Consider the following 16922-nt stretch of genomic DNA (forward strand, 5'->3'; position numbering starts at 1 on the left):
TATTTGATTTAGTTGGACATCGATGCGACTAGTGAGAGTACTGTTGAGCCAGACCGGTGCATACATTTCCGACGCGCGGATCCATTATATAAACTTGATTTTATTAACACTGCCAATATCTTTCACATTCTGCGACATCGTCGCGAATGAAACAGTGACTTTACGTCTATGGTCACAAACTTTTTTGTAAACAGATTACCGGTTTCGGTCTATAATGACCATCTTCAGATCTTCGTTGATACATTATGCACCGTGGGACAACGGCTCGCATGTATTTCTTGATGCAATAATTTACCAACAGCCGTGTGTATTGTAGAAATTTTTTATGCCGAAACTGGTAGCACATAAGAAGTTCATAAAATAAAATTCTACAACACATACGGCTGTTGGTAAATTATTGCATCTAGATCTTCAGATCTGTTTTATAGAAACAATGTCTTAATGCGGCCGTAGTGGCATCGTCTAATGTTACATACAAAATATATTTGACGATGCTGGTGCTAGTTTTGCATTTAACATTTGACGATGCCACAATGGCTGCAGGACATTAGGACATTGTTTTTATAAAACAGATCTGAAGATGGTCATTATAGACCGAAACCGGTAATCTGTTTACAAAACAATTTGTGACCACAGACGTAAAGTAAAGGAAATTTAATGCAAATATTCTTTAGCCACGTACTTTGTACAGCTCGCCTTTTCTAAGTCAGCATGAGGTATACGAATAGTAAAGAATTTATTGGAGTGGTTCCAAGACCTCCAGTCAGGCTACGCAGCATCCCCTCTGCCTACACCATGAGTTATTCTTATATTCACCGTGCGCGCGCCCACACACACACACACACACACACACACACACACACACACACACACACACACACACACACAAAGTGGTAATGGCTGTGAATATAGCGTTGTAATAATCTTTGATCGCTTCCCGCGAGAGCCGGAGTGTTGCTGTCCCGGCTGCAATTAATTGGCGCATTGCTTTATGAGCTTTGCCTTTGAGCTTATATGCTACGGAAAATTTAACATCTCGTCTTAGTACGCACCAAGATAACGGCAACTGCTTTCTTTGGACTTCTCTAATCGAAGAGTTATGTTTCAAGTTCCTTCTTCAACACTAAGTATGTTGTCCTTTTGGTCAATATAGTTAACGTACTATTCCCGCTCCGGCGTTGCATTGGGTCTAGGACCCTACACGCACGTTCCACCAGCACAGTCCTGCAGTCGGCTACGAGTTGTCCTGCGATTTTCTCTGACGTTTTAGTATCCCTCTTAATTAATACCGGTAAACTGAATATCGCACTAGGCTAATTTGGGTCCGCTATATCGAACGGGCACGTAAAATTCCGTTTTAAAATTCATTTTGTTCGCAACGGGAAACAAACCGACGCTTTCCGTCGACACTGGGTGTTATCATGAGAGACGCGAGAGGACCATTTGTTTTGACTGACTGCAGCTACACGCTGCAAGAACTAAATATCCAATAATTGCCGAAACATCATAGAAAATCGCATGACGACTGTCAGGAGAGTCACCCTGCACAATAACCCGTTCGCATAGGAAGCTACGCCCCTCTCCCACCTGTAAATAGGTGGGAGAGGGGAGGAGAGAAAATGTCGCAAAAGGCATGTCCACATATCGCCATTTTCCGGCGTCCCCTGAAACTGCTAACTTACTTGTGATCTAGATGATTTGAGTGGAAGAGCTTAACTTAAACGTTAAATTTGGAAAAGAAATTAAATTTCAGAGAGAGGCAATATAAACTTTCAAGTTTGCCATTGATATTGTAGTCCAGTCAGGGATTGCAAACTACATGGAAGATCAACTTAACGGAATGGATAGCGTTTTGATAAAATGAGTACCATGTAGAGTAAAACAAGGGTGATTTAATGTAGTCAGATGAAAACAGTTGATGCTGAAGGAATTAAATTAGGAAATGAGACACCGAAAGTAGTTGGCCAGTTATGCTATTCGAGATGCAAACTAACTGACGTTTCCGAATATAGAACGCAGACTGTGAGTAACACGAAAAACGTTTGTGATGGGTGACCTTTATTTCCATCTTTCTCAACTTATTTCTCTTCAGTGAAGCCTTGTACAGAAGTGAAATGTGCACGATAAATAGTTCAGACAAAAAGAGAATAGAAACATTTGAAATGTGCTACAGAGGAATGGTGAAGACAAGATGAATAGGCCAAATAAGTAATGAAGATACACTCTGACACACACACACACACACACACACACACACGAAGGAATTATCCGAATGGAATGGAAACCGGTAGATGTGATGCACATGTACAGACAAACAAATGAGTACAGTTTGAGAAACATTTGATTATGTATTTAACAGAAAGAGCTTCTCAAATTGAGCAAGTCAAGAACGCGTTGGTGCACTTCTGGTCCTTATGCAAGCAGTTATTCGGCTTGGCATTTATTGATGGAGAAAGCAGCAGAAACTTTTGCCGTGTGTGGGCGGGCATTGTCTTGCTGAAACGAAAGCTCTCCATACACCTCTTCGGCCTGGAATTTCATTGTCTGGTGTAGAATTGTCGTCGGTGATACATCCCCCATCGAACTGATCCCCACTGACCATCGAAGACGTGTGTGGACACCGTGACTGTCGCCCGCCACACGGCTCAACAGCCGGGAGTGATGGTGATGGTTGCCATTTCATTTCGTCTGAGGAGCCCTTTGGTCGTCCTCCGCGTCACCCTTGCAGTACAGCGGTACGTTAGCGATATTCTACGCCCAGTTTTGATGTCCTTCATGGCAAGACTTTCTGGGCTTATATTTCAGCAAGATAACGCCCGGCCGCACAGGGCGAGAGGTTTTACTGCTTGTCATCGTGTTTATCAAGCCCCTACTTGGCCAGCAAGATCGACAGATCTCTCCTCAACTGAGAAAGCTTGGAGCGTCAGGGGTAGAACGCTCCAACCAGCTCGACAAGCTCGGGATTTTGACGATCTGAACAAATTCAGCGAACAATATTTGTTTTAAAGTGGTTGGCGTTCAAGCCGCTAGATCGAGTTCCGTTCGTTAGTTTTTTTTTTATTTTCAACACAGTCATTTTCTTTACTGTTTATATTACAATTGATATAATGGGAAAAATACGTGTAATCGGATGGACTTTTATTAAATTATCAATGTTATTTGGCAGTCTACTGATTTTTATTATCACAAATAATATAATATTCATAACTATCGACTAGTAAACGACCAAACGCATAAAGTGATACTGAAAATGTATGCTTCTCCGTGTCTTCAAAATTGTTCGTATTTAATCGAAAGAGAACGAGAAATTGCTTCTTGGAAGACGCTATTAAAATACACTCGATACTGCATAACCAATTATCAGCGCCCATTTTTAAGGAAATACTGCGTTATGCATGGTTTGCATCCAAACTATCGGATGAAAGAGAGATTTTTGAAAATGTTAACGAGGTTTGCTTTTCCATGGTAAACGTCAAAAGACCTTGCGTATGCGGAAACATAGCATTTATTCAGTGCAGCTGGTGCCGTTTAACTTTTTGTTTTCCATGTTTTTACGAAAAATACCATCCTGCAACGTGTACTCGTAAAGTCGAAAGCGACGATTAATTGTACATCTTTCCAAAGCCGTCTGTGCCGGTCAAAACTTGGAGGTAACAAGGCGTTTCGGGCTCCTTCCAGGTATAAGGGATTTCTCAAATCACGGACAAGCATACATTTTCAGTATCACTTTATGCGTTTTGCCGTTTACTAGTCGATAGTTATGAATATTATCTTATTTGTGATAATAAAAATTAGTAGACTGCCAAATAACATTGTAAATTTAATAAAAGTTCATCCGATTACACGTATTTTCCCCATTATATCAATTTTAATATAAATAATAAAGAAAATAAATGTGTTGAAAATTAAAAAAAAAAAAAACCGACGAACGGAACTCGATCCAGCGGCTTGAACGTCAACCACTTAAAAAAAATTGTTCTATATTATTCGTTGAATTTATCCAGGGCGGACGTCCGATGATACCCGTTCAGTTTGTTAGATGGTCCGTTCGCTCAGTTCTTTTATTAGAAAGTAAGCTCTGACCGAACACGCTGAGTTACCGTGCTCCCACCACTCGGCTGCAGCCGCTTCATGGTTAAAATGGCCACACACACACACACACACACACACACATATATATATATATATATATATATATATATATATATATATATATATATATATATATTTCCGCAGAAATAAACAATTTTTACAGCCTTCAGTTGCAAGGTAATTTTTACTCGTTTACCTAGGTTTCGATTCCAGTAATGGAATCTTCTTCAGAACCTATAAATTAAACCACATACGGACATATATTACTCACTGAAATGCATCATCAGTCTAATGATTGAATAATAAAGAAATCGTGATACTTACAAAAATTAAATTATTTTGAGAGCCAAACACTGGCCATGTCACAGATTAAAAATTAAAACAATAAAGACGCATTATCATAAGGTTATGTCTGTCAAAATTAAAACCATTAAGGCGAACGTAGACGAAGCTACGCCGGCCAGAAATAAGGACTAACTGTGAGCTGCACGGAAACTAGCAAATATACATATAAACAAAATGTGACTGAAAGCCGTCTTACAAATGGACAACCTATCTATTGGTATGGCAACATTAAAACAATTTACCTGAGAACAAACTACAAAGCCAAGGTATAAAAATTTTTTTTTACATTTAAATATTATAGTAAGAGGGCGAAGCCCCATTACAGTAACTAAAAAATTAGTGTCGAAAACCATGCGTGCTAAGCATAAAATGTCTTTAACATAACAACGCCTTAGCAACTATGTGTCATTACCAAGCATATTACGAAATACAAAGACACACATGTACAATCGCACTATAATAAAGGGGCAAAGCAGATAGGGAAACAGCATCGGCCATTCGAAGCGGACTGTGGGTCAACTCCATTGGAGTAAAGGTTGACATCGTTCGATATAACTTCTATTTTTTAGTTGCAACTGATCATTAAGTAAGTTGTCTCTATCAATAATAAAATGTTTAAAAATTTGCAATTCTTCGAGGGTGTCTAGCCTGCATCCCTTGACTTCATTATGCAAAAGCTCTGCGTCTTTTAGAGGCTTGGGAGCATGCGCCTTTCGGACCAGATGTTCAGCAAATGTAGATCCTCTTGCAACTGAAGGCTGTAAAAATTGTTTATTTCTATACATATACGGTTGCTGACGTGCTGCAATATGTTAAAGATTTATGATTTCCGCAGGTTGAATGGTCTCGCGATGTCCCTGTAGAACACTGACGCACGTGTAGCGTGGGTCCTTGTTATTAATACTTGTTGTGGCCGTGTGGAGTCGCATCTCACGAGAGTAAAACACTCGCCTTCTGGCAGCTCTCGTGCAGTATGGGAGGCTATCTTGCGCTCCGCACGCAGGATGACTGTGCCTTCGTGCCTCGTGACTCATTGTCAGGGACGTCAGCCGCTAGCAGGCGCTCCCCGGCCCCCGGCTGAGCGGATCATTAGAGCCGCTATTCACGCACTGCTCGCCTTCATTTGCTGGCCCGTCTGCCGACTCAAGTACCTCTTGTCACCATGCGTGTTACGACTTCCCATCCCCGTCGCCTAATAGAGTACGTCATCGTGGACTGTGTATTATTTACACGTTGTCATTATCACGATCATTGTATTAATTTACAACAAAGCACTGGTTTGTCTTTGCAAAGAGCATCTATTCACCGCCGTCATTCTCTTCATACGAGGTGTGTGAGAAAAGTAATGGGACAGATCTTTTACGTACCAAAGTTTCTATTTTTTTCGAACACCAATACTGTCCCCTTCAAAGCACTATTCTGCGGCAGCTATACGCTGAGGAATACGTCGTTCCCAGCCTTGGTAGCAGCGGTAAAAGTTTTCCGCTGGTAGGCCCTTTAACGTTTCGGTCACAGTCGTTTAAATGTTCTCCAGAATCTCAAAAAGACGTCCTTTTAAGACTGTTTCAGTCTCGGAAAAAGAAAAAGAAAAAACTCATAGGATTCAGATCAGGTGAGTAGGGGGGGAGGGGGTGTGGAACAACAGGAATGCTTTTTGAGGTCAATAACTCCGTGGTGGAAGTGGCCGTGTGACACGGGGCGCTGTAATGATGCAGCATCCACATGCGTGCAACGTCGGGTCTCGCTCGATTCACCCTTGAGCCTTTCAACACAAAACTTGTTGGCTTAACGCTGCTCTGAATTTTCGTAAAGCACAACAAAAACACGTCACTGGTGGCGCTCACGAAAATTAAGTGATGGGCTGTACGGAGTTGAAACTCGGAGTGAGCATGTCGAAGGGATGAACACACAGGTCTACACAAGTAGAACAACACTGCGTCGCAGATCGCTCGCAATGTTGTCAGTCTCATTACTTTTTTCGCACGCCTCGCAGGCTCTCCCCGTCCTTTCATTGTACACGTCTGCTCCTTGCAAAACACTGCGAAGTGTGGAGCATACGATACTTTATATGGCGCTGTTAGTTAATATCCCATCGTATTCATTAGGCGATGAAGCTCGAAAGAACAGTAACTTAGAGCACTTCTTGCGAACTGTTGTTAGTCGTATTTTATTTCTGTATTCCTTAATGTAGCGACTTGTGGGCTGCGGGACAGTGTACGTAGTTTTGGTTACTAAAAATAGTTCTCGGAACTTTCTACATATTGATTCAGTTTCAGTAATGAAATGAAATGAGTTTTTGTGGAAGCTCATTAGTTCTTATTCTGGTTTCTACACTCTTGCCTCTGCTGGAAGAAAGATGCCTATTTCAGCATGTTTTACGAAAGTTATGTTGTCTCTCTTCTTCTTCTTCTTCTTCTTCTTCTTCTTCTTCGTCTTCATCTTCACATTCATCCTCTTTCTGCTTTTAACTGAGCTTACGGCATCAGACTCTGTTAGCCTTACTTGCTTATTACCGGAATTCAAGTCCGTCTGTTAAGCAAACACTTTTCTTCTTAATGCCTAAACCTTTTTCAGCACGTGTGTGCCAACATCAGTGGGTAATTTTATTGTTGTGTAAAATTTAAATGTGTTTTAACTAATTGTAATTGTTACGAAATTAAGGCTAAAACATTTATGTGTGTTGTGATTATTACCTTTTTTGTTACAATGTTAGGTTCTGTAGGACCTTATTTACATTATTATTGTTTTTAATGAAAAGAGAGGTTGTTTGCATAACAATGTAAACCTGAATTCCCATTATTTAGTCTGCAATCACAATTGCTGTCAAAGCTTCAGAACCAAACGATAGTCACTTCTCGCTAACGTTTGCGGAGATACTTCATTTATTTATAGTTCAAGTATAGTTGATACCCTGAATCAATGGAAATAGAAATCTCTAACTCCGATCTTCATCTCCTGCATTGACTCAAGCATCATTCGCAATGCATTACACTAAAATCTATCCACAGATACATCGTCAGAGGAAATTATATTATAGAGGAAGATGATGAATTCCTTTTCTTGAATTATGAGTTTCGGAATCGTCGGCGAGTAGAGTAGATGGCATGCACTAGGAAATTTGCCGAAAAAGCCTCACTGTGGTAGGTGTACATCTGCATTTATAGTTTGCATGGCTGAGATTTCATTCGTTACACCATTTACCAAATGTCTCCTACAGTTGCAACGACCAGTGGAACATGAAGAAAAGTTATTATTTACACAATTCTGTGAGAGCTGTTATCAGTGTAGTTTTATCTCCTTGTGGGACATAAGTGGGTGCTGGAGAATATTACCAGGTTCCGCTCTGAACGCTGACTCCTGGAATTATCTAAGCGGCTTCTCTTGAGTTACACGACACCGAGCGCCTTGCAGAATTTTTTCCTGCGTTTCCGTTACAGTCTCTTGCCAACCAAACAAATCTGTAGCAATTTGCGTCGGCTTTCTATGTGTACACACCCCTCTCCCTGCTAGTGCAACCAGATGTGGATCCTATAGACTTGAGCAGCTTTACAGCATGGGTCACACCAGCGTTGTGTAAGCAGCCTCTTTTATGACTGCATATGTGTCTACGTTAGGAGCTAGTTTCCAATCTTTGCACCACGCTGATATTTTTTTTTCCGGACACGATGAATATTTCTGAAAGTTTTATTTGTTGACGCGTACTCATAGTTATGCGATTTCAAGTAGCATTATCCACACAGTTATTGATGCATAAAAGAAAGTAATGCTACAAAGTGACTCTTCAAAAAATAGTTCAAATGGCTCTGAGCACTATGGGACTTAACATCTATGGTCATCAGTCCCCTAGAACTTAGAACTACTTAAACCTAACTAACCTAAGGACATCACACAACACCCAGTCATCACGAGGCAGAGAAATGGCTCTTCCTAGTTGAGAATGTAGTCACGACAATTCGCGTCCGTGTTCTCAAATTAGTACTAGAATTGTAGGACTAATGGAGTCGGGCCATTGGGCGACCCTGACGACAAAGTTTGGCTCTACAGTCTCGGGGGAGGGTCGTCCACCACTGTGTTTCTGCCCTAATAACAACTCCAGCTGTTTATGATAGGTTTTGTTAGGCAAGCACCGATGGAACACAAGAAGATAAGCGAATACTGCAGTAGTAATTAAAGTGTAAAACAAGTGAGTTAATGAATGGCACCAAATTACTAAATAGTGTAGTCAAAACGGTGACGAAGTGAAGTTGAATGTTGAATATTGTATTTTGAGTAAAAACACAAAGAAAGATGATCTTATATAAAATTATTAAATGCGTTTTAGTTTCTGCCTGAAGTTGAAGAATTAGATTCATAGCTAAGTGCAGTAAAATTTTCGTGAGTTGCAGATATTTAGCAACAACAATGCATCATATTAAATGTTCGTCAGTGATGCTGCTTCACTGTCCACTGAAGTTCATCATGAACTCTACTCCCACTCGCTCTACATTTAAGTTCTCCTACTGCAAAAGCATACATCACACGAAAACTGTATGAAATAGTCTCATGTGCTGCTCAAGTTTTATACCCGTAGAATTTCAGTAGTGCGACGGCGCTGCTGATCTACCGCCGAAAAAACTAAAAAGGAGAAGTCCCGAGGAGTGGGATCGATTTTTTTAATCTAGGTTAGGGTCTCAGTTATCACACCCAGCATCCATTAACCGTAGCGTGCCATCATTTGCAAGTAATCGACGAAAACACCTCTTGTAATTTTGCGTGATGGTCTATAACTTTAAAACTAAGACCAGTGCGCAGCCTAGTGGCATAGCGTAACGGTTAGGGTACATTACTCATATTTAGAAGGTTCTGGATTCGAATCTCGTTAGGGACCTGTAAATATTTCATTTTTAAATATTTATCGAAATGAATTTCTAAATTTTTTATTCAGTTCATTGGTTTAAATGTAATATTTTTTTTATTTCTAATCCTTAGTCACGTTATTTTCATCATCGTTTTAAGTTTTTCATTTGCTGTCACTTTTCATCCTTTCATTCTTTTTTCATTTGGAACCTATGCTCATGTGACTTGAATTATTTTTATTTAGCTATCGTGATATTTAAAACAAACCACCGCGAAGTAATGTATTCATGTCGACTGTGCAGTGGTGTCAGGAATGTATTTTCGTTACAAGATGTAATTTTTCGGGTGGTAATCATCATACATTTAAAACATAAATTCCAGTAGCACTGTGGTCACAATAACGCAGATGAAGATTTAAAGGAAAGATGGAGTCATAAGTAAAACGAAATTCATGCAACATGAAGAATAGAAATAATGAATGCAATAACGTGGACGAAAATATGAGATGATAAAACGGAAGAAATTAAGTTGAAGTTAATACATGATAATAATTAAAATCACATAAACAAAGATTTCAAATGAAAGAAGAATGAAAGGAAGAAAAATGAGAGCAAATGAGAAAGTTAAAACGATGATCAAAATAACGTGACAAAGGTTAAGAAATAAATAAAATTACATTTAAACCAATCAATTGTATATAAAACTGTGGAAATTCATTTCCATAAAGATTTAAAAATAAAAAAAATTGTAGGTACCCTAAGAGAATCGAATCCAGAACAATGTGCATATGAGGAATGTATTCTAATCATTACCTTATGCCACTAGCCGGCGCAATGTTTCTATTTTTAAAGCTCTAGACCATCATGCGAAATTACAAATGCTTTCATCACTTAAAACTTCGATGTATATAACTTTCTCCTGACATTTCTTCTCCGACTGCGGGAGACATCCTCAGAGGTAAAGTGACGAACTGCAACCAAAACTGGAGGGAGCACCGAATATATGGGCAGTGTAGAGGTGTTAACACCATAATAATTTTAACAGAAGAGAGGAAGGTGCTAATTTAGGTAGAATTTGGATGTCAACATTGTAACATAAGAATGACGATCGATTACTTTCAATCGAGAATATTGGCGTTACCAGAGATAATATCGTAGCCGACGTCACGTGATGGACTTTGTGCCCTGTAAACTGCCACTATATTCGGCGCTCCCTCGAGTTCTTGTTGCAGTGTGCCACTTTACCTATGAAGATATCTCCCGCAGTCGGAGAGGAAACGTTACGAGGAAGTTTTGAACATCGTCCACGGCCTATTAGCCCGGAAGTTTTAAGTGACGTCAGTGCCAGCCGCGAAAGCTTACCTTGTGTGATCATTACGGAAGTTTTTTTTCATCGATTACTGGCAAACGAGGACCCACCAGGGTGAATGGCTGTAGGATGTAATGCTTGGGTCCCTAACATACGCAACCATATATATAGTTTCAAAGAGTCAATCCACCTCCGGGATCTGTCTTGTAAGTTTGTCTCCGACAAGAACGCTATCCGGACTTCCCATCTCTGTCCATGCGAACAGGTTGACTGACAAGAAAGGACAGGAAGGTGCAGCAGCGCTAGCTAACGTATTTAACACTCGCAAACCAGACCGCTCTATTCATGTTTATAACTTGGTAAGAAAATATCTTTAAAGTGAGAATTATTGAATATCCAATGATCTTCCGACATCTAAATATATTGAATTGAGCCCCTCCTAACACCGGACACTCTCCGATCATACAAAACATTTTAGCGCGCGTATTGTAGTGAACATTAATGAAAATACACTGGTGACCAAAGCTTAAGGACGAAAGTAACTTTCGCATGATGTATCAGTGCCAAGTGATATAGCTCGTGGAAACTTGGGCCATACATAGAAACAACTGCTGCACTGCAGTACATAATGTAAGTGAAAGAAAAACGTAAAGAGACGAGAGGAAATTACACTTTTATTCAAAAACAATAATTATACTGAAGTCACCGCGATTTATGTTAGTTCCCTGGACGTTACAAAAGGCAAGACATGGTTCTTAATTGGGCGTGTGATCACCATACATAGCAATGCATGCTCTGGAATGTGCTCCCACTTCGTCCACAAAGTTGAAGGGAGCTATCTGCTGATATGCCAAGTAGTGTCTCCAAGGCGTCGAGGCGGTTGCGACGAGCTACAGCCAAGCGGAGGGACTAAATGCAGGTGCCTTGCCACGGGTCACTCGGGTTCCATCGTCGGAAGTTTGAGTCCTCCCTTGGGCATGTGTGTGTGTGTGTGTGTGTGTGTGTGTGTGTGTGTGTGTGTGTTCTCCTTAGCGTAAGTTAGTTTAAGTTAGTTTAAGTAGTGTGTAAGCCTAGGGGCCGATGACCTCAGCGGTTCGGTCCCATAGAAACGTCTACATCTATATCTCCATCTACAACCATACTCCGCAAGCCACCCAACGGTGTGTGGCGGAGGGCACTTTGCGTGCCACTGTCATTACCTGCCTTTCCTGTTCCAGTCTCGTATGGTTCGCGGGAAGAACGACTGCCGGAAAGCCTCCGTGCGTGCTCGAATCTCTATAATTTTACATTCGTGATCTCCTCGGGAGGTATAAGTAGGGGGAAGCAATATATTCGATACCTCATCCAGAAACGCACTTTCTCGAACCCTGGACAGCAAGCTACACTGCGATGCAGAGCGCCTCTCTTGCAGCGTCTGCCACTTGAGTTTGCTAAACATGTCCGTAACTCTATAACGCTTACCAAATAACCCTGTGACTAAACGCGCCGCTGTTCTTTGGATCTTCTCTATCTCCTCTGTCAACCTGACCTGGTACGGATCCCACACTGATGAGCAATACTCAAGTATAGGTCGAACGAGTATTTTGTAAGCCACCTCCTTTGTTGATGGACTAAATTTTCTAAGGACTCTCCCAATGAATCTCAACCTGACACCCGCCTTACCAATAATTAATTTTATATGATCATTCCACTTCAACTTGTTCCGCACGCATACTCCCAGATATTTTACAGAAGTAACTGCTACCAGTGTTTGTTCCGCTATCATATAATCATACAATAAAGGATCCTTCTTTCTATGTATTCGCAATACATTACATTTGCCTATGTTAAGGGTCGGTTGCCACTCCCTGCACCAAGTGCCTATCCGCTGCAGATCTTCCTGCATTTCGCTGCAATTTTCTAATGCTGCAACTTTTCTGTATTACTACAGCATCACCCGCGAAAAGCCGCATGGAACTCCCGACAGTATCTACTAGGTCATTTACATATATTGTGAAAAGCAATGGTCCCATAACACTCCCCTGTGGCACGCCAGAGGTTACTTTAACGTCTGTAGACGTCTCTCCATCGAAAACAACATGCTGTGTTATGTTTGCTAAAAACTCGTCAATCCAGCCACACAGCTGGCCTGATATTCCGTAGGCTCTTACTTTATCAGGCGACAGTGCTGAACTGTATCGAACGCCTTCCGGAAGTCAAGGAAAATGGCATCTATCTATCCTGTATCTAATATTTTCTGGGTCTCATGAACAATAAAGCGAGTTGGGTCTCACACCATCGCTGTTTCCGGAATCCATGTTGATTCCTACAGAGTAGATTCTGGGTTTCCAGAAATGACATGATACACGAGCAAAAAACATGTTCTAAAATTCTGCAACAGATCGATGTCAGAGATATAGGCCTATTGTTTTGCGCATCTGCTCGACGACCCTTCTTGAAAACTGGAACTACCTGTGCTCTTTTCCAATCATTTGGAACCTTCGTTCCTCTAGACACTTGCGGTACACGGCTGTTAGAAGGGGGGCAAGTTCTTTCGCGTACTCTGTGTAGAATCGAATTGGTATCCCGTCAGGTCCAGTGAACTTTCCTCTGTTGAGTGATTTCAGTTGCTTTTCTATTCCTTGGACACTTATTTCGATTTCAGCCATTTTTTCGTTCGTGCGAGGATTTAGAGAAGGAACTGCAGTGCGGTCTTCCTCTGTGAAACAGCTTTGGAAAAAGGTGTTTAGTATTTCAGCTTTACGCGTGTTATCCTCTGTTTCAATGCCATTATCATCCCAGAGCGTCTGGATATGCTGTTTCGATCCACTTACTGATTTAACGTAATACCAGAACTTCCTAGGATTTTCTGCCAAGTCGGTACATAGAATTTTACTTTCGAATTTACTGAACGCTTCATGCATAGCCCTCCTTACGCTGACTTTGACATCGTTTAGCTTCTGTTTGTCTGAGAGGTTTTGGCTGCGATCAAATTTGCAGTGAACCTCTCTTTGCTTTCGCAGTAGTTTCCTAACATTGTTGTTGAATCACGGTGGGTTTTTCCCGTCCCTCACAGTTTTACTCGGCTCGTACGTGACTAAAACGCATTTTACGATTGCCTTGAACTTTTTCCATAAACACTCAACATTGTCAGTGTCGGAACAGAAATTTTCGTTTTGATCTGTTAGGTAGTCTGAAATCTGTCTCCTATTACTCTTGCTAAACTTACCACAAATCAAAAAGAAATTGCTTCATATCTGGGCAGTAACTCTATTGTGTCTTACGGGATAGGAACCGACTAGCAAAACAGACAGGCCAAGTCCGTTAGATACTTGTCATGTTTAGCAGTTTACCAGCCACCAGCCGTGGTTTGAAGTCGTACCCGATTTGTCCCCACACCTTGACCCCAGGAATAACACCGCACGCCTCTCCAAAATCAGTTAAGGTAATCGACACTGGAAGAATAGAACTTCTTCGCAGTCGTCGCCATACGCGCTTATGTTGGTCATCCAGCATAGTCAAAACCCGGATTCATCACTGAATACAATGAAACGACATTCATCAGCTCGGCATCAGTCGACACACAGCTGTTTTTTTTTTTTTTTTTTTTTTTTTTTTTTTTTTTTTTTTTTTTGTGGTCTTAACGACAGCCTACGATACATCCCCAGTCCGGTTGTTGCTAGTCTCAGACTAGTGGTGTGGGATGACAGGTATTCCAGTAGTAGTTCTCGGATGGTAGACGCAGACGTGAAGTGGTTACGATATGCTTGGAGCACAGTATAGCGAACCTCCCTTGTGGTAGTCTGATGTATTCTTCAAAAAAATGGTTCTAATGGCTCTGAGCACTATGGGACTTAACATCTGTGGTCATCAGTCCCCTAGAACTTAGAACTACTTAAACCTAACTAACCTAAGGACATCACACACATCCATGCCCGAGGCAGGATTCGAACCTGCGACCGTAGCAGTCCCGCGGTTCCGGACTGCAGTGCCTAGAACCGCACGGCCACCGCGGCCGGCTAATGTATTCTATCGGAAGTTATCCTACCCTCACGTTTATATGCAGTCCAACATTGGGGCAGCTTCGTAAAAGATAAAGTTTTGCTAGACGTCTGATTGATCTAAAATTACTTACTCCTGAAAAGAATAATAATCTGTCATTATTATTAAACGTGTGCCCTTGAAATAACCAGGATAAATTTCGCTTAAAATTTTGTGAGTTTGGTGATACAGTTTCTTAGCTCGTACTGCATTAGTTCCCGTAAAGACTAAAAACAATACGCACCAGTTTTATACTCATCAAAAATCCCGAGCTGGTTAAAAGACCCTGCTCATAATACTTCAAACATACTCAATTAGGGAGAGATTTGGCGACCTTGCTGGCCAAGGTGAGGTCCGGCAAGCACGAAGACAAGCAGCAGGAACTCTCGCCGAATGCGGGCGGACAGTATATTGCTGAAGTGTAAGCCCAGGTTGGCTCGCCATGAAGGGCAATAAAACGGGACGTAGAATACCGTCGACATACCGCACAGTTAGGATGATGATCCACCGCTGTTCCGGCGTCTCCAGACCCGTCTGTGCCGGTCATTAGGGCTCAGTTCGGAGAGGGACTCATGACTGAAAACAATTCTACTCCACTCAATGAGATTCCAGGCCGAAGACGTGTCTGCAGACGACTCGGACGGCGGTGGGATACCAGTCTGACTGTCGTCCGCCATACTGCCCGACAACCAGGAGTTACGGTCTGGGGTGGCATTTCTTTTCATAGCAGGACTCCTTTGGTTGTCAGCCACGGCACCCTTACAGCGGTCCGGCGCCGATATTTCACACACCGTACTGTTACCCTTCATGGAAAGCCATCCTGGGCTTACATTTCAGCAAGATAATGCCACACACACACACACACACACACACACACACACACACACACACACACACACAGCAAGGGCTTCTACAGCCTGTCTTCGTGATTGCCAAACCCTACCTTGGACAGCCAGGTCGCCGGATAGAACGTTTGGAGCATTATGGGCATGGTCTACCAGCCCGGCATTTTGACCATCTAAGGCGGCAACTGGACACAATTTGGCACGGTATCCCTCAGAAGGACATCCAACAAGTCTATGAATCAGTGCCAAGCCGAATAACTGCTTGTGTGAGGGCCAGAGGTGGACCAACGCATTGTTGACGAGGTCAATTTGTGAAGGTCTTTCTATTGAATAAAACTTGCCAATTTTTCTGAAATTGTAATGATTTGTTTGTCTGTACATGTACATCACATTACATTTGTCGATTTCCGCTCCACTCGGGTAATTCCTTCGCAGAGCGTCGTATTTTCTTAGAGTATACATTTGGTAGATATGGGAACCGAACTCTGATTTGACGAGTGACGAGCCGGCACTTTGACCGTGATCTACTGCACAGCGACGGTGACATCTCCTTCACATCGCATCTAGCGCTGTGTGAATTACTACACTACCGGCCATTAAAAGTGCTATACCAAGAAGAAATGCAGATGATAAACGGGTATTCATTGGACAAATATAGCATACTAGAACTGTTATGTGATTACATTTTCACCCAATTTTGGTGCATAGATCCTGAGAAATCAGTACCCAGAACAACCACCTCTGGCCGTAATAACTGCCTTGATACGCCTGGGCGTTGAGTCAAACAGAGCTTGGATGGCGTGTACAGGTGCAGCTGCCCATGCAGCGTCAACACGATACCACAGTTTATCAAGAGTAGTGAATGGCATATTATGACGAACCAGTTGCTCGGCCACCAATGAACAGCCGTTTTCAGTTGGTGAGAGATCTGGAGAATGTGCTGGCCAGGGCAGCAGTCGAACATTTTCTGTATCGAGAAAGGCCCGTACAGGACCTGCAACATGCGGTCGTGCATTATCCTGCTGAAATGTAGGGTTTCGCCCGCAGGGATCGAATGAAGGGTAGAGCCACGGGTCGTAACACATCTGAAATGTAACGTCCACTGTTCAAAGTGCCGTCATTGCGAACAAGAGGTGACCGAGACGAGTAACCAATGGCAACCCATACCATCACGCCGGGTGATACGCCAGTATGGCGATGACTAATACAAGCATCCAATGTGCGTTCACCGCGATGTCGCCAAACACAGATGCGACCATCATGATGCTGTAAACAGAACCGGGATTCATCCGAAAAAATGACATTTTGCAATTCGTGCACCCAGGTTCGTCGGTGAGTATACCATCGCAGGCGCTCCAGTCTGTGATGCAGCGTCAAGGGTAACCGCAGCCATGGTCTCCGAGCTGATAGTGCATGCTGCTGCAAACGTCGTCGCACTGTTCGTGCAGATGGATGTTGTCTTGCAAACGTCCTGAT

This window comes from Schistocerca nitens, chromosome 7, assembly GCF_023898315.1.
Source record: "Schistocerca nitens isolate TAMUIC-IGC-003100 chromosome 7, iqSchNite1.1, whole genome shotgun sequence".
In the NCBI taxonomy this organism is placed as follows: domain Eukaryota; kingdom Metazoa; phylum Arthropoda; class Insecta; order Orthoptera; family Acrididae; genus Schistocerca; species Schistocerca nitens.